Below are 19,568 nucleotides of genomic sequence, written 5' to 3'. Positions count from 1 at the left end.
CTTCCCACTAGCAATTTCATACAGCGTGGTATGAATAGAACTGACTTTAAGAGGATCAAGTAATGCTTCGAGGAAAGCTTAAAAAGGAGTGGGATAGGGAATGACGAAAATATAGAGACACCGCGACGAAGAAGCGAAGAGGCACACGGAAACGCGAACGTTACATTTGAGGTACTTTTGTTCGACCGCGGAACAACGTGGGCCAAACCAACCATTAGCAGAGAGGTGCATGCTTTTTGTCCATGGTCGCGACCCGGCAGAACGGATAATGGATACTTAACCGCCCTGTTACGCATCAGGCTTATCCTTGTCTGGCAGCTCGCGCAATATTCGTGGACGCGATAGGAAGCATACACCCCTTTTTGACGCTGGAAAGGTCAAGCTTTAAGGAGCTTCCTTGTCAGTCTTGCACGCTCGAGGGTATCTCTGGAAGCAATGGATGCTGTGTTCCGCCATACGAATCTGTTTTGCGTGGTATAATTGCTGCTACTGTTTGTCCGCGTCAACCATTTCAGAGGCGAATTATATCGCGCAACAGAAACGTACGGTTAATTACCATTTAACAATAAAGATTGTATCTTCACGTCACACGATCCTCGGTAAATGCAACTAAACATTAAATGATAATTGAAACAAAAAATTGAGTCGTAAATGATATTAGATTAAGTACGATGTATTAGGGAATAATATCAATTGGAAACTACAGACTTTTTACGATTATTACTAGACCATAAAAATGAGAATTAAATTAAGCAAATTAAAAATATATAACCCCTTTATTGCTTGATATTACCAACATTACTTAAATATTTAGAAGAACAAGTGATTTATGTAGGTTACAAAATGCAAATTGACAACGACTCGTGATATCTGTTAATCTTTCAACTCTTTTGCTATGATATTTAATTATGAATATTTGTACACAATTTTAGCGGCTCTTTTCATACGATAACGATTAAGTAACATATTGGCAAGTATTACTTAAGAGTTACCCCTAGTTTTGAAAGATTTCTCTTCAGATGGTGACGAAAACGTGAAGCAAATATTAGTTTTGAAAATTCATAATACTTAGAAGTGGTTCCAGGTTTTGTTGAAAATTTCCAAAACATCGTATTTACCAGAGGAATTAGTTTTAGTCCGACGAGTGAAATTAAAAATTTAATTCGGGTCTGAATTTTGAGAATATTGTTCTCTGAAGGGATTATACAAGTTTTTATAATGAGATTTCCTATTTTGTACAACCTCTGCGAACTATACTTTCTACGTACCTTTATTGTCTTTTTCCATTCTTACACGCAAACTAAGCAAGAAAAAATGATTATTTATGTAAAGAAATCTTGTTTTGTGCAAGGTTACGTTTCCAAGAAAATTCATTTTAGAAATTTTCGAGAGACTTGGCTAACGCGTCTGACCATTACCTGATATTTCTACTTGCATCTTACCTAAAAGACCATACTCTGATCAATGTTGACAAACCTCGGTAAAAGTAGAAACGTGGTAATCATTTTTAGTATAGTATTATTTGCTAAAAACAAAAACTAAACTACACGAAGAAACAATTATCTTTCATTCGATGGTAAATTTTCATGCAGTATTTTCCTAATAATTTTTCCTTTCTATGTATTGTTTCTTCTATTTTGTTTATTCAAAGGATAAAATAGAAAAGTTTCTACTGTACCAAATTCTTGGACCGAACGACCGACCAGTTCACAAGCAAAGATAGAATGGAATTATAAAAAATCTCGTAGGTAAAAATTTTATTCCACATTTTCAATCCACTTTTACACGGTGAAATCGTCATGTTCTTGGTTGTATCGCGAAATTTTGGATTTAATACACGCCCGTATTTTCTGATCCCGGTTGTTCCGAGAGCTCACAAAATTGTTGTCGCGCGTTTTTGCAACGAAACACAGAGGTAGTGTATAATCTACGAATTGGGAAATTACAGTGAAAATTCCCAACACACGGGTACCACGGTTGCAAAGAAGTAATTTTGTTACAGTTTCGCGAGCACCTCGTTTTGCGAAGTAAAAGCACGCGTGTGCATTTTTCGCGACCGAATGTTGGAAAAAATTTTTCGCCCCACAAACGTGACGTTGAACTTCGCGCCGCTGCCGTTCCAATAAATGCATTATTTTCGAACACGCCCAAAACTCTTCTTAACTATGTTCGTAATTTCGAGCCAAAGCCGGTAGTCGTACGATTTGACACAGATTTCGAGCACGCAAAGCTATTTAAACATTCGCGATGCTTTTGCCTTGTCAAACAGAGCCACGAAAAGGGCAATAACCCCACGTTCGTTCTGCAGATACGCCGCGATGGCCGAGGATTATAAAATACGGACGTTTTAATGGTAACCGTGAGAAAGCTCATTAACATTCTTCTACCCGGCGTACAACATCGTCTCTAAACGTGTACCGTACAGTCTAATACTCAAAGAGTGACAGTTTAATTAACTTTTATTTCCCGTGCCGTATCCTCTGCCACATTTAAATCCTACCGTCAAGCAGCCGCCGTATTCTTTCATCCTAAAAACGAAACGAAGGCCGGAAAGCATTCTCCCGCGAAATAAACACCATCCGATCGATGAACGACGTCGCGATACGTAGGTTATCAAATTAAATCGCGAACAATCTATTACAACGTGTGCTTCGCGAATGTTAAAAAAAAAAAGAAGAAAAAAATCATTCCATCGAAAATGGAATCGATTGTAAGCGAAGCCGGATAACGGAAATGGATGGTACGCGGTTACATGAAGTGTGAATCGAAATACCGCCGGTGTTGTGTAACAGGAAATATTCCGTTCGCGGCGCGCGTCTCCGAAAACAGACGTTTCCGCGCGAAGATGAAATGCCCGAAATCGATTATTAAATCGTCGACGTCTCGCCGGTGGAAAAATAATCGTGAAACAGGGACAGAGATTGGCGGATAAACCCTCGGGTACCGTCGTGCTCTGTACGGTGGATGCAAAAATTACAAGTTGGACTTCGTTAAAATTTCACGGAACGTCTGTCGCAAACACACAGCCGGGCCGAACCACTCGTGGCAAATGGATGAGTTTCGAAGGCAGGAATCCGCTGCTACGATGCATCAAGTCTCCAATTTACCGTATCGAATATATTCCTGTAATACTGGTTCGACATTATGAAACGTCAAATTGTATTCGTTCAATGTTCAGAAGTTTCCATCGATTATATTGTCGAAACTTTGATATCGAAAATAGAAAGCAACATGGGTTTTTTTAAAACTAGAATGCCTTGGCAGCTATTTCTATTTGGTTTGATGTTTTTAAAAAATTTCGTTAATTCGTTAAAAATAGTGTTCCCTTTCAATTCTTTTCATTAAACGTCTTCATTTCTTTTTAGTTTTGGAAGTAGATAAAGATAATTATCGATAGTTTTACGTTCGACACTTTTCAATGTATACTAATGATCGAAGAAGTTAGAACGAATACAGTATTGCCTCTCTTTTTGCATTTAAATCTGGCTGCCTAGATTTCAATCGAAGGGGTGTACACGATACTTTGTTCTGGTCAAACTTAAACGTGCCTTCGAAATGGGTATTTAATTACACAGCTGTCACTCGAGTCGATGGTCGCTCGAGCCGAAGAAACGTTAGGGACGGTGGGAGTGACTGTTGCAAGTGTGTGACGAAGATTGATGCAAGAAGCGAGGCATTATTGCATGCACAGAAATTCACGATACACCGGATGAGGCACTTAATGTTCGATAAGAGAGTATTTTTGTCGAATACATTCAAATTGATGACATAGCAAAATGTTATGAAACATAATTCTAGAGTTTTTTTTTTCATTTCATTTTACACAGAAACTGTAGAAGATTTCAAGTCCATTTTGTGTTTCAATAATACAACGTACTTGTAGTTCACGTGTAGACAATTTCAATGAACACGATCATCATAATTTTGTGTATAAACCAAACGAGATGGATAACCACTGTTAGTACAATGCATTGTATACTCTACGTACATATATGTAATATACATATGTAATCCAATATAATACTATGTGTAGGATACTTAGATACCTGCATGTATATAATCTTCATTGATCCCAAAATAAGATCAACGAGCACTGTAATCACTACACTGCGCGTGTTTATGCCAATAAAATACGTCAGAATATTAAGTGACACATGTCAAATATGCACATATCAATAATATGCCAAAATGTACGGGAATATGCAGAATATATTCAAAATACGTTCAAATAATTTTATTACTTAAACATAATAACAGTCAATTATAATTTAAATTACAATATGCTACGAGTATTTTTTCAACATTGTTAAGAGTTTATTGATGACGTTTATCGCTTAAAGTCAATTTATTGCATTTAACACACTAGACATACATATTTTTAGAATTATCAATACAGGTCTTCTATCCTATTGGAATTTTTTAACGCATTCGCAGATAGTAAAAATTTTAATGAGCTGCAAAAATGGACAGATAATTCATTCTTTAGCCATTACATTAAAGTGCATAATAATTTCAAAAAATAAAAACTATATAAAATTGAATGCATAGTAATGTGATCTATAAATTTGAATATTGTAGCATTCGTGTTATTTCGCGTCACAATGAAAATTATTAACATATGCCATAGGCAAAATATGCAAAATAAAATAGGTTTCCCTTTTTTATCTATATTTCCTAGAAACATATGCATTTGTATAAACATGCGCAGCCTAGTAATCACAAAACAAACATGCGCGCGTGAATGTGTACACGTTTACGGGACGGTCGCACATATCTCAATAGACATTTCTCGCTACACCATGCTCGAAGGGTGGTTCGACAACATGAAAGGGTTCAAACGCACACAGTTCAAATCGATGATGACTTCTGAGCACCTCGAAACAAGGGAGACGGTTGCGAAGGAAATCGTACGTTTCCGTAGAGCGCTTTCTCAGAGGCATCCTCGGACACAATAGGTTCCGTGCATAATAGAGTACCTGGGTTCAGGTTCAGGAATGGCTTTAGGGTCGACAGAGGTGAATGAGACGGTTAATTACCCTGGCAAATTAAGTGGAAACAGTCTGATTAGTGGTAGCTGTCTGCCTCCTGACGGTATTTCGTAAGTGGCCAAGCACCGACCCTCTCCCTTGCCACTCCCTTGCACCGATCCTCTCTTGTATGAGCAACCCTTTATAGGCGCGTGAAGGGAATTGGAGCGCGGAAGGGAGATCGTCGGGATGCTGGAACTCCAGAAACTCAATTTCGTAGTTGCCTGTGCCGCGAATCGGAAGATACATTCCATCTGGATGTTTCAAACGAACTTCATCGAGGCCTCGTTCTTAAGATGGTTATCTGTTCGACGTATTCCAATGAACAGGTGGCTTCTTACCGAACAAAGAGTCGAATTTACGTGACGATATTTCTCGAAACAAGTCTGGCAGATGCAATAGGAGATTCCATCCTTCCATCGATAACGAACAATTTCGGGTCGGGACAGAAGCAATCGATGGTCATCGAGAGATTAGAACATTGACCACCTGCTGGCTACCGGAAGCCCGGAAGTATGACCACGGGGTCATGCAAGCCGATACCGACGACCCGGTGTCTTCAAGTGCGATACCATCAACCCAGGGTGTCAGGAGACACGACATTACTGTAATGGAATCGTGACACGTAGATCAACCCCAGAGATCTTGGAAACAATATCACCTGATTCAGGTCTCATGTAATCGATGCTATCAATCTAGAATTTATGGAAGAAACGATATCCATTCCAAGGCTAGTGTACGTTGATAAGTCTGGATACTTTCAATGTTTGAACTATATTGATCGATCGAACAGTTTCTGTGATTTGATAGCGACTTTTATTGTTTCAATCGATAGAGATGTTATGATCTTGCGACTTATTGGCAACTATAGAGTCGTGATAATCAATAGTAAACACTACACAATAGTGTGACCTAGAGCGGGAGTCGTATTAATCTATAACGTAGACATTGTGGTCATTGAAATTCTGCAAGAATGATTACTGGATCTGTCAGTGGATTCATCAGTAAGACAGGCGTTTATATTTAGGGATAGGTGGTCGGTTGAGTACCTGTGAGAGAGCGTATCCCTCTGTTGGCAAGTCTAGGAAGTGTCGACCTCATAACTAGACTACGGGTCTTTATACAAATTCATATTTTTATTAATAGAATGAATGAAATGAGAGCTGTATAAAGTTTTATATTTCTTATAATTTTACTTATTAAGTAAATTCTGTAGTTCTTTAAGAATTAAAATTTCCCATAAATGCATAAACATCCGCAGTCCATTCATAACACTCTGATGTTACGTTAAGATCGTTAGTTATATTAACAACCTGGTATACAAATGCCTCATAAAATTTGCTAAATGTCAAGATACTGTTTTTTTAGAGAAAATAAGGATATTCAATATTCATTCATTGGTACATATAAAAATGTAAAGTTACATTTAAAAGAATAGAGGTGACCTTAAAATCATCCAAATGCCTCCACTTTCGGAATAGACACATTTATCAAATCATGCAATACTTGGTACCATTTAAGTTTGCCTAATGAAATTTTGTTTTATCTTCTACCGTTTTAGAGCTATGACTGGCTCCAGTTGTGTGAAACGCCTTCTATACGAGACAATATAATGTCAACTATCGGGATTTGGAATGTTAATAACAGCTTTGAAGTCCTGATCTCTTGCGTATCAAGCGTAAGCCCTTTAGCTCTCGTATATTAATTCTATGTTGTTGATCTCCTGTGTAACAACCCTAAGTTCAAGAAGACGATATTAGTTTCGAGACTTTGTCAGAGAGTGACCAACAATCCTGAAATATCCCCTTTACGAGGTGTACCATAACATATGTTTCAGAGATTAGAATTCTATTCAAATTTATAATGTTCACATTATTTTTGAATGCACCATAAGTATTCTATAAATTAATTGTATCCTTAGTTGATTTAATATATTTACTTTTATTCAAATGTATAGTAATTAATGAAATTTTCATTAAAAGTTACAGTAAGTTTTTGCAAAATATTTAAAAATTTAAAATTCATTTATTTCTATTTATTTTCATTCAAGTTTATTACAATTTATTACACAATCTGTTTAATTTATGAATCAATAATAAATGTTCCATAAATTCAATTATAATAAGTATATAGTTAATTTATAAATACTATAACTTTTAATGAAAATGATATTAATTATCTATTTATTATTGATTCAGAAACCTACTTCTTCGTTTATAGTAATTTTTATACTGCTATAATATATAGCTGTTTGTTTTTATAGTCAAAGACTTCAGACCATAAAGTTATATTGAATAGTTGCTTTTTACCTTAATTAAAGAATATTCCATTCTTCAGTTGGATGGGAATAATCATAAAAAATGACTGTTTTGATACGAGAAAACTTACATTTGGTTTAAAGATAGCAATTCCGAGCAAATCCTACAAAAATAAGCTAATTATAACAGAGAAACAAGTACAAGTTATAACTATTCTTTCTCAGATCAAAAATCTATTATTTTAGAAGATATTTCAATTTTGATTTATCATCATTTTATTACATTTAATTGTAAGTAACTGGATTGACTATTCCTTTTTTGTTCATATTTAGTATGAATTTTGTGCATAAAATATCTTTCAAACTAACCACCTTTCCACCCAAGAATCTTATTTTATTTTACAGTTTAAAAAAGTGCATCTATAAACATATAAAAAAATATAGATTTCCATTAAAAAAAATATTTGTCTATCTTCCGCCGTTAAAGGCTATGACTGGCCCCAGTTGCGTGGAACATTCTGCAGATACATGCAGACCATTTTGTACAGCAATCGATCTACCAAAATTCAAATAATTTATTCCAATACATATGAATTTTCAATAGTTTGCTAGTAATTAGCAAATAAATGTTTAATTGCTCAATATAACCACCCCATTATTGGACTATAGAAATCAGAAGTATTAATTCCACGAGAGAAGATTGCCTCCAAATAAGCATCGAGCTGTCGTTTGCTCGAAGCATTATTTGTTACCAAACCCCGCAAAAAGGATCAAAGTGGCCAAGATTCTCTTTATTTTTAATGTCTTCTCGAGGGGGGACGAGAAATCCGATTAATTGTAAGCTTCGATCGAAACCTTTTGAATAAGTAAGAACAGCAGAATCGACGTTTCGGGTATTAATTTTCCACGGTACGTCTGAAAGATCATCCGGGATCGTCGTCGTCGCAGGAAATTAGTACGCCATCAATATTCCATGCTCCGTTAATACCGTCGTGTCGATTATTAGCGAGTTAGGTATCCAATTGAATATTCCGTACCGGTGTAATTACAGTATCCCGTTGGCTGTCAGCTGTTACATAATCGCTGGATGGGTTACGCCTAGCCGGACTAATTAATTAGGCGTTTCGTGTCTCTGGTATGACGCGAGCCACGTTGCGTCCGTCGTGCATTGACACTTTAATACTTTTCGTGTTCTCCATTCGAAAGGTATCGATCGGGCCGTTGACGTAATGCGTGCATTATCCCGTTATGCAACGCGATACATTGTTCGCCCTTAGAAAGGAATACAATATAAGGGCATCCGCGGGACATTGAATAATGGCTTTGACACGATGTTACGTAACGTCGTGTTGCTTTGTTACCAACAGCTCGTAACGAGAAGTGCCTAGTCTACGGCAAACGATTCGAGCTTCCTGACTTCGATCGCATAAAAGAAAATCAAGAGGTACGCCTGTTGTTTCCAACAATGCTCCAGTATTTAGCGTAAATTATGAATCCGTAATTACTTAGTGATTAATTACTTTCTTAATTTGTTGGTCGTGATAGAGGAATTGAACGTTTAAAATTTGAAAAAATTTCTTTTAGAAAGCATAGAAGAAAGTCACTTTTTTTATTTCGGGTTACAGTATACGAGAATATAAACATAGGTATTTGTAGTTGATAAATAAGTAATAAAACAAATATAATAAAAAACGTGATATACGTGTGAAACTATGAGTATAGGATTCTTGTATGTAATTACTTTTAAGAGAGTAAACTCAACTTTACTCTCACTTTACGGAGTTAAGGAACAACTTTTCGAATATTCTTAGAATTTATATATATTCTTCATCAAAACACGCGTCATTTGCATTTTGAAACATTAAAATCCACCAATCTGTTCAGGAGTTATGATGTTTTAAACATACCCATGAAATTTCAGGGAATTCAGGTATTCATGATCAAACATTATATTTTCAGTAAAGACTTTTTTTCTCGAAAGTGGGTAGGATTTCGGGGGTATGTCCATTGACCAAAAATAATTGTAATTGACTCCTGCAACTAAAAATAATTGTTTTAGAACGATTTGAAATATTTTAATTTTATCGAAAAATTTCAGTAGCTACTGAATTTTTTTCTCGAAAGTGGGTAGGATTTCAGGGGTATGTCTATTGACCAAAAATAATTGTAATTTACGCCTGCAAATAAAAATAATTTTTTTAGGACGATTTAAAATTTTTTAATTTTGTCGAAAAATTTCACAGCTACTCGAATTTTTCTCTCGAAAGTGGGTAGGATTTCGGGGGTATGTCTATTGACCAAAAATAATTGATATTGACTCCTGCAATTAAATATAATTTTTTTTGGAATGATTTGAAATTTTTTAATTTTGTCGAAAAATTTCATATCTACTCGAATTTTTTTCTCGAAAGTGGGTAGGAATTCGGGGGTATGTGTATTCACCAAAAATGATTATAATTGACCCCTGCAAACAGAAATAATTTTTTCTAAATGATTCGAAATTTTTTAATTTCGTCAAAAAATTTCTCCGCCTACTCCCTGTCAATTTTTCTTAAAAATTCGTTTTTGATTTTTAATATATTTGTTTGACACAGTACGGAAATGTTGTGTAATACTTTGTTATAGGTATTCATGAGCTTTATTTCACTACTAAATTTGAATGAGATACATTCACTATTCTAAGAGTTATGGTCGTTCAAAAATTGGACCACTTTTACGGGGGTTTTTCTCTATTACTATGTAATTATTAACTCAGTAATGAATTGTGAGAGTTAAGTTTAGTTAACTATATTGATTAGTGAACGCTGTATTCAAAACTTTAAATATTTTTTCTCGTGGTCTCAACTATGAACAGAATCTTACAATTCTTTCAATTTATTAATTACATTTCTATATGAATGGGTTTACATTACAACAGGTATAAAACAATAATTAACCGCGAGAAATTAATTCTGGTTGTAATTAAATAATATTGCCACGAGTTTGCAGATAAACTGAAGATTTAAATTATATTCACCGTGTTTCATAGCGTATTAATTAAACTCTGTAACTTGTATACTTCCTTCATCGTACAAAGCGACGAACGAGGCAGAATTTCATAAAATTTTTCAATAGCTCCGTAATTTATATTAGTTTGTACATGCAACTGCAGTGTACGTAATTATAACATTTTTATGGAATATTTCGATGTAACCTTTTACTCGTGCACTGTCTTAGATTAAGAAATATGTGACTGTTAACACTCGAACTCCTTAGCATTGCACTTTTCTTCGTTCCCATTATTATCGAACTGCTTTTACTTAGCAAGCCATTTCCGAGTTACTTTGTTTTTCAAACGAAGAAAGTTTCTGCAGCGACAGCGTCCACAATAAATGTTACACTAACATTGGTAATGTAAATAGAGTAAAAAGAAAAGTATTAATTAGAAGATGTCACAGCATTAGCAAATACGCTACTTAACAATTTAAGTACTTTTTATAAAAGGGAACCGGAATTTGAGTCTTAGTTCAATTGCAAAAACAAATTTTTCAATGTATTTTCATGCTATTAGAATATGCATACATTACTGTTTATAATTTGCCAAACATTTACTTTTTTAATAGTAACAGAAATATATAACAGGGCCATTTTTAAAATATTAACATAGATTATGTGGGTTATTTTTAATATTTTTCATTCATTATCAATTAATATATTGATTATGTTGTGTTGGTAACAAAAATAAACGCGGCAAGCGTATAGATAAAAGTAAAAATTAACCATTAGATACAGTTTTCATATAGGTTAAAATTTTATGTGTATTTTGTACGTTTCAAATTTATTAATAGTACGAAATATAAAATACATTTATAAGCGGTGGTATTATATTTGGTTATTCTACACCAAGTGTTGAAATTTATATGAAATTGAGGGCGAGAGGATTAAGTCATTATTTTTCTATTTTCGTAATTGCTTAAAAATACAAGCCTTCAGAGTTTGCATATTTTATCAATTTGTACGAAAAAAGCATTCGCAAATGAATTTATCGTTCTGTTTAAATTAAAGAGGATAAATCTCTCTAAATAGACTCATCCAGAATTGAAAAAAACATTCTTGCATTATAAACGTATTAAAAATATTTTGTTGTTTTAACGCCCGATTCGAGTCTCAAGAAATTTGTTTAAAAACATTTCCATTCCGCGAAACTGTTATTACTATAATATTCTCATTACAATACCTTCCTTGTAGGTTGAAAAGTAGAACAAATCCTCAAAGGCAATTTCGTTATCCTTAACTTCCGTCTTATTTTACTCTGCCGAAACACCCTCTAATAGGATTGTCATTAGCAGCCTTTTACACGTTGCTCTCATTGTTCCACCAATTATTTTCTTCGCAGACATTATACTCTTTAGCCGTAATATCGCGTTGCGATTAAACAACAAAAATTCCAAATTATTCGTAACCAAAACAAACTGTTAAAATAATTAACAGTCGCGTGTCGAGAACCAAGAACGACCAAAAATCAATTCGCGAATTTCACAATCTGCAATTTTCAAAAAGTAGAGTAACATTCACGCGCTCGAGCGTTAAGAACTCCTGCGTGTCACAAATTACCATTCCCCCCAACCCCGCTTTCTGTTTTCAGCTTATTTTTACACGAGGTGATAAGTCTGTCGCAGCACGGTAGCCGCGAGCAGGCCGTATATCAACGATGTTGAAGTTGAAATTTACGCTCGTTATGGGCATTTGTCGCGCGGAACGTTAAGAGATTCGCGGTCGCGTGTACGCGTTCCACGGGAGCGCGATAATCGCGCGTGGGTGGGCCGGCGGTGGCTTAAGGTTAAAGAAAATCGCGCGACGATTAACCGTAGAGCCGTGTACGCGGAATTAGCATTGTAATTGCGGAGGGTGAGGTTGCGGTTCCGACCGGCCCTGAGCCACCCCCGCCGTCGTCCCATCCCCCTTTCGAACCGCCCTCTTGTCCCGCGTCCGACAACCGCTGTCGCGCCACCATCGTAAAACGCAGACTGCCGTACGCGGCCGATCGACCTGAGTTGACCTATCCTAACCCACTACGGGGTTGACCTAACCTTCCCTTACGAAGGGGAAAGCTCGATGACCGAGCGATCCGCGGATGCTTGAGGTCGCCGCGTTCGTAGTATCGCGATTTTCATCGCCGGTGTCGGCGATCGATAACTTGGGCCATTTAGAGTGGGGCCGACGTTTAGTGGCCAGCGGCCATCGATCGTTTTCGACGATACCGCGATATCGTTCGCATCTTACGACCGTCGGAGGAGGCACCACCCCTCGAAAGTCTCCGGGATCAGCTATCTTCCTTTTTGTGTTCCGCGGTAAAGAGCTTGAACGCGACTTGCACCATTTGGACGGGATTTTCTCTTTCGGTTTGTTACGTTTGTCGGAGCGTCGTTTGGTCGCTTGATACGGACGGGTCATTTCGCTAACCGTATGGGCGATTTAAATCTCCTTGCGGCCGGTATGTGGAATCCGTTTAGCGAATCGTTTGGATTCTAAGAGTCTGGGAATTTATTCTTTTGTGCATATGCAGGGTGTTTCGGTACGAGTAATGAAAATGAACCTAGTTGAACGTAAATATAAACTGGAGCTTCAATCTATTAGGATTGGATATACTTTTGAAAGGATTATAAAGGACGAAGACTAATTTAATACGTGAAAGAAACCTTTATGACAAAACTTATACATCTGTTATGTAATATACATATTTAAGGATAGTACTCTACATGAATACACTGCTTTCAGACAGACGTCATTTCCAGAACCTCCATACTGCAGTAGGAAATTCAAATAAATGCAAGTTTGTCAAACACAAGAGAAAATAGAATCTAATAAAACAAAAGAGAACTAAATGTTTATTGCCACGTAGGAATCTCGAATATCCAGTAATATAGTTATAAATGTGAAATGAAACACAAAGAATGTAATTATACAGAGTGTTCGAGCACTCCTGAGAATAATTTTAATGAGAGATTCTAGAGGCCAAAATAAGACGAAAATGAGGAATACCAATTTATTGATTGAAGCTTTGTTAAAACGTTATTAACGTCTAAAGTTCGACAATCTGCGAACAGGTGCGCGCGATAGTGGTTTTCACTCAGCATGAGAAACTATATTTAATGACGTATAGACAACCTCACAGTTTTCTGAGTGACAACCCCAGACGAGGCATATGAGTAGACCTTACATTCAATGTATTTTTTCAGTCCATTTTTTAGGGGCTCTAGAGCCCCATTAATATGCATTGTTTGCATTTTGAAACATTAAAATCCTCCAATCTGTTCAGAAGTTATAATGTTTTAAACATACGCATCAAATTTCAGTGAAACATGTCAATGTATGGTCAGACATTATAGTTTCGGTAAAGAATTTTTTTCTCGAAAGTGCGTAGGATTTCGGGGGTATGTGTACTCACCAAAAATGACTATAATTGACCTCTACAACAGAAAATAATTTTTTCAGAACGATTTAAAATTGTTTAATTTTGTCGAAAAACACACTTACTCGAATTTTTTTTCTCGAAAGTGGGTAGAATTTCGGGGATATGTCTATTGGTAAAAAATGATTGTAATTGACACCTGCAACTAAAAATATTTTTTCCAGAACGATTCTAAATTTTTTGTGTCGATTTTTTCCTAAAAATTTGTTTTTGATTTTTAATAATTTTGTTTGACGTTCTACAGAAAATTTGTCTAACACTTTTTTGTAGATATCTATGGGCTCTACTGCAGAAAAATGTTTCAGCCAAATATATTCACTATTGTAGGAGTTATGGATGTTTGAAAATTGGACCATTTTTATAGGGGTTTTCTTATTTTACGGGGTTAAGAAGTAACTTTTCGAATATTTTTGGAATTTCTACATATTTTGCATAAAAATACGCGTTGATTGCTGTTTGAAACATTAAAATCGTCCAACCCGTTCAGAAGTTATGACGTTTTAAAGATACACATGAAATTTTAGTCACATTTCTGGCCTGAAATTGTATTTTCGCTAAGGAACTTTTTCTCGGAAATGGTTAGGATTTTGAGGGTATGTCTATTGAACAAAAATGATTCTAATTGACCCTTGCAACAGAAAAAATTTTTTTTAGAACGATTTGAAATTTTTTTCTTCGCCGAAAAATTTCAGAATAGACTCGAATTTTTTCTCAAAAATGATTGTAACCGATGATGAGGGGCTTCTTTGAATAATGTACTTTCAGAATTAACTTTTTAATTTTTTTATTGAAAAGTGTTATCGCACATGTAGGGGTGACACGTGTCAGCATGACGTGGCAATGCATTATTCTGCAGTTGAGCAGTCGACAGCCCGCAAGAACGACGTCCGTCTTAACAATGGCATATCCGATTTTGCTCGATCGAATTGGTAATTAGCCCCGGTTGCCAAGTTCCTCCAGTGATCCATCTATGGTGGTCGGTCCGATGTCGTAGCTTCGACGTGTCACCTGGGACAGTTTGGTAGCATCAGGGCGTAGCGAAACGTGGATACGTGTGTAGATTAACGTTACGACGTTGCCAGTTTCTCAGTGTGCCAAGACGCACACACTTCGCTGAATACACAGTAGCATAGCCTATAGCTGTACATGGCAGAAATTATTTTTCCAAATTTTTTGGTCCCACTTTTCCAAATGGTTCCACTATATAAAAGTACATGCATGCATCTTCGCGATTCAAATTGGTTCATACACGCGCAACAAACTAATTTAAGTGTTTTGTTTTGGTCCAACAGTCGCTATAACTTTTAACAAATAGCAGACATTTTTCGAAAGACAAGAGACAAAAGTACATACAAGTCGCTGTAGTTGCGTAAAAACTAATTTAGCTAATGATTTTTAAATTCCAACTTTTTATCGTACGGAAACGAATTTTCATTGTTACGCACAAAATAAACTGATTCAAGTACAATCAAATTAAAAACAAATTTCATGAAACGTGGTCCTAGAGAGCAAAGTTATTTGTAATTCAATAAACAAATTCCTGAGAGCCGGACGTATTACGAAAGCAGTTGAAAATGTCACATCTGAAATGTTCGAAAGCGTGTGTTGTGAAACAAAATTTATGGAGAAATTGATAGTAGACACGTAGAATGCAACAGTTAAACTATGGACTATCTGATTTGATTCACTTACTCCAAATTATATATTCCATAAGTAAACAGATAAGCTTCAGTGATTGCTAAACGCATTCAAATGTTCGGAGCGTGTTACGATCCTACGTGCAACGACTGTAACATTTTATGTTCTATAATCGTGTTGAATCGTGTTGATATTTACAAACTTGACAATATATTTCAATGTTGGTTTAAAGTGTCGAGTAGTTGTAACAGAATTTCTTGTGATTTTTTCTGGCATTTTGGAATCCAAATCCATTAATTTTTTTAGTGCATCTCCTATATTATTTGCCTATACAATTTTATTTTCAAGAGCTTGAAAAGTTTCAATGGTTGTCTTTTACTATACAAGGAATGTGTATCTCTATTATGCTTTTTACGATATCACTAATCTGACTAACTCAACGATACACCCACACAAGAGATAAAAATAGCGGACTCATATCTGCATCCCTGATAAACACTTGGTTCCTAGAACTTATGGCTACGGTATACAATGAGAATTTATACTTCGACGTTTGATTTTCCTATCGAGTTTACTTCCCATGAAATTCAACGACCCCATTTATTTCTGTACACATTGGAAGCATTCTGGCGGGTTAGATGAAAAAAATTGTGTGGCAAAAAGAAAAGAACCATGCCGTAATGTATAGGGTACTCCAAAAGTATCGTTTAGAGTTGCGAGACCGCTTCCCCCTCGCTGGTGTTTGCGTACCTTTATAAACCCGCTTTGAAAGTAGCGCTCCGAAGTATTAGAATTCTTCCTCTTGTCTGGCTTTTCCAGCGCGGCTGCATAAAGTAGAGAAGATGCCTCGCGAACATCGCGGTGCACTGTACCGCGTCTGGCTATCTTCTCTCCGCAAATATATAGGTCGGCCTTTTTGCTCGGGCATTTCTTCGTCGGACTGGGCGCGCAGAAATTTTCGTCTGGATCCACCGGCTCGGATCAGCGCGCAGTTTGAACCTGGCTACGGCTCGATCGATACGTCGACTCGTTGGAATATCAGGCAAAGGGTACAGCTGAATAAGGGGGTCAAATGTGCCCTTGAACCAAATTTGACATACGATGGATCCATCGATAGGCCATCGGAATCAAACATTCTGTGCCAAGTTTCAACCCTCGATCTTGTCGGAAGGGAAAATTCGGATTATCGAATTTGTGTACAAAATCTGGGGCAGTGTGGTTATCGAGATACGTGTTCAAGAATTTTGTTCGATTTTTCGATTCGAAATTCTAGGCGTGAGAAATTGAAAACGCAGAAAAATACGGATTTCGTATTGAAGCTTTCGAGACACTAGATTTATATAGATACTATAAATTGCCATTGGTTATGTGCCTGAATTTTCTCAGATTTTTTTGTAGAGTGCACCGTGGTAGCAAAAATCAAAATCTAATTTTTTCGACGTTTTTCACGTGAAAAAGCAACTTATATTTTGAATTGTTCTATTCTATTTAATAGATAGCTATATTTTATGGTTTTAAACATTTCTATGTTCAGCAGAACGGTGTATAGAATAGAAAAGCAAAAATAAGTCAGCAAATAAAAGCTATGCACGTTATACTTAAAAGTATCAACAGTATTTCCAAGAGCTGCGATTGTGTAATGAGTAAGATGCTTGATTATGATGCAGAAACCAATCCTTGCACTAAGAATGTAAAAACAGTGAACGTCAGTTGAAGTGTGTATACATATATAGAGCACTTGTGAGAGAGATAAGAGCGTAGCCCTCTGGTGGCGAGAGCGGGAAGTATCGCCACAATCGTATCTGTTTCTAAACGTCGACTTAAAAAAGACATTTCCATTTTAATTTCAAGGTGAAAAGTTTAATTCGTTATTTGTTTGTTTAACAGTTTGCCGGAATTTAACGGAATGACTTCGAAGGTACAAACTTGTCCAGCCAGATCACTTTCTGATTTATATCGTCGGATATGTAGTATCATCTACCAATGTTTTTCCGTTTGAAACACCATAAATATCGACGGAACGTTCCATCGAAATTTACATCGGGCTGCATAGCATTTAGTTTGTAGATTTTTAACGTTGCCCTGCTGGTTCCCCGGCTGTTTTCGTGCAATTCCACGTTCACGAAGGTGTACTGGTTCCTCTGCGGATACGTGTATATTCTCTAATTACGAGTCAGCGTGCATCGATCACTGTTGCACCTCTGCTCCCCCGAAGTAATTAGCGTAAATAGAACCGTCTGTGATAATTAACCGTATAATACTATTCCGCAACACACCTGCACAATTGCTCTTGGGTTTGGGGAACTTGTCGTTCGACATCATTCTTCGTTTTGTCGGTTCTGTTTGGCGAACACACGAACCTATCGAAGCAAATGCCAAGGAGCGATAGTAATGTTGACAATGGTCGTAAAAATGGCACGACATTGCACAAATAGCATGAAACTCGTAAAAATGAAGACGACCTTATATTCTTTTATCGACAATTCTTAAAACATAGCGAATGAGACGGGTTGTATGTGTGACAGCTCAAATGGATTAGAATTCGATTTTAAGAAAATTAGGTCAGAGATGTTTACTGTGATTGGGGGCTCTTTAAAGTGTTTATATTCGTACGATTTTTAAATGCACGGCGTATATAGGGTAGATACGAAAACAATTCATATAAATGTGATGTTTTCGAATTATAGTCATTTACGATCATTCTTAGTTGTAAATATAACTGATATAATTGATTTTATCCAATCTTGTTGACTGTTCTGTTGTATAGCTTATTCTAACTCAAGTTTTCATTTAATGGAAACAATTTGCCACATGAAATTAACTTCTCCATTTAGTTTCTTCAAGCTATCATTTTTTATTCGCCCTTTAATAAAAGAAAACGGATAACATTATCTCCAATTATGTCTGCTTATGCATTATTCACTCTTAAGAATGCCTCCATCACGATTCTACTTATATTGCGTTAGCTATAATATTCTATTAATTTATTGCTTGTCCATAGATTTATTTTCTTGCCAATATACAGAAGATTAGCGTTTAGTGGTATATATACACAACATAAAAGGATAGTCTTTTCGAGCACAGTAAAATATACAATATTCATTCAATTTTCACAACGTATCGGTCAGAAGGGTCTTAGCCTTTTTTAGTAGTACAAAAATTCTGTTGCAGAAGATACAACGTCCAAAGAGAAAAATACAAGATAACTTCACGTATAGCCTTGACGACACAGAAACGTATAGAAAATACCCTGAAATATCTAAAACAAACCAACATCTACCACAAAATATAACCACATCAAAAGAAGAGAACCCAGCACCAACTCGTCGCTAATGACCCGAAGGTCGATGTGACATAAAACATGAATTAAAAAAGAAAAATTCTGTATTCATTTACAATAGTTACAAAAAGGTTACAGTAGTGAAATTCGTACAAAAAAAATTACTTAACGTCTATAATTTTAATGCGTAAAATTATAAAAAACTATTACTATGAATAAAAGTAGTAGAATAAAGCAGCGGGGGTGATAATAATTCCGCGTCTTGTAACCGGGGATAAAATTCAGTCTCGAAGCGATGGACTAGCGTCAACTTTTATCGACTTGGAATCACTTTCCGGGGCAGTCTATTAGGGATCGATTCCCGAATGGAACCCGTGAAAGGAATAAGATCGTGGCTCGCGAGTAATTAACCCAGCCTCGTAGTCGAGGCACGGGCCAATTATCATGGGAGACGGGGTAAAAGGATGGCGGAGTCGGAGACAAGGATATCGCGCCGTCTTCCGTCCAAGGATAATTTCATGAGCGCGGGCGCTCGTCTCGAGGAGTTTTTAAAAACGATTAAACTTGGAAGCGGCATCGCTGGCCGGGCTCGGGCTTTTTCATCCTCTTTCCGCTTCAGCCTCTAGTCTTATGCAGCCTGGTTCCGAGTGACTTTTTTCTTTTATACGACCATGAACGATTAATGCCGGTTGAAATGCGAAAAAGGAAGTTGCCACGGGGCTCGCCGGTTTTTACGATACACGGACCGTCTGTGCCCCTTGTTTCCGCTTTAACGTCCGAGCTTTAGAATGTCATAACCGGATCGCGAACGAGTTCCGAGTCGGCTACCGGCGTTATTAAGCGGCCAGCCTGTGGCAGGCCTACTGCGAACAATTCTTTCAAGTGCTTCTGCTGGAACGAGAGCTTTCTTTTTGG

General features: G+C 36.6%; 1 protein-coding gene and 1 long non-coding RNA gene across 2 annotated transcripts in view; one reads left to right on the top strand and one right to left on the bottom strand.

Moving 5' to 3' along the window:
• The window catches only part of LOC122401790, a 379,856-nt gene that overhangs the window by 330,862 nt on the left and 29,426 nt on the right, over positions 1 to 19,568 (top strand). The window lies entirely within an intron of this gene.
• LOC122401772 lies at positions 9,822 to 14,168 on the bottom strand. The gene is made up of 3 exons (XR_006259454.1): positions 14,133 to 14,168; positions 13,903 to 13,906; positions 9,822 to 9,994 (listed from the first exon to the last, which is right to left on the bottom strand). It is a non-coding gene; the product is annotated as an uncharacterized LOC122401772 (long non-coding RNA).

This window comes from Colletes gigas, unplaced genomic scaffold, assembly GCF_013123115.1.
Source record: "Colletes gigas isolate AHSC1104 unplaced genomic scaffold, ASM1312311v1 Colletes_gigas_Sc00028, whole genome shotgun sequence".
NCBI classification, from domain to species: domain Eukaryota; kingdom Metazoa; phylum Arthropoda; class Insecta; order Hymenoptera; family Colletidae; genus Colletes; species Colletes gigas.
The sequence above is the reverse complement of the archived record's forward strand: the minus strand, read 5'-3'. Positions and strand labels throughout refer to the sequence as shown.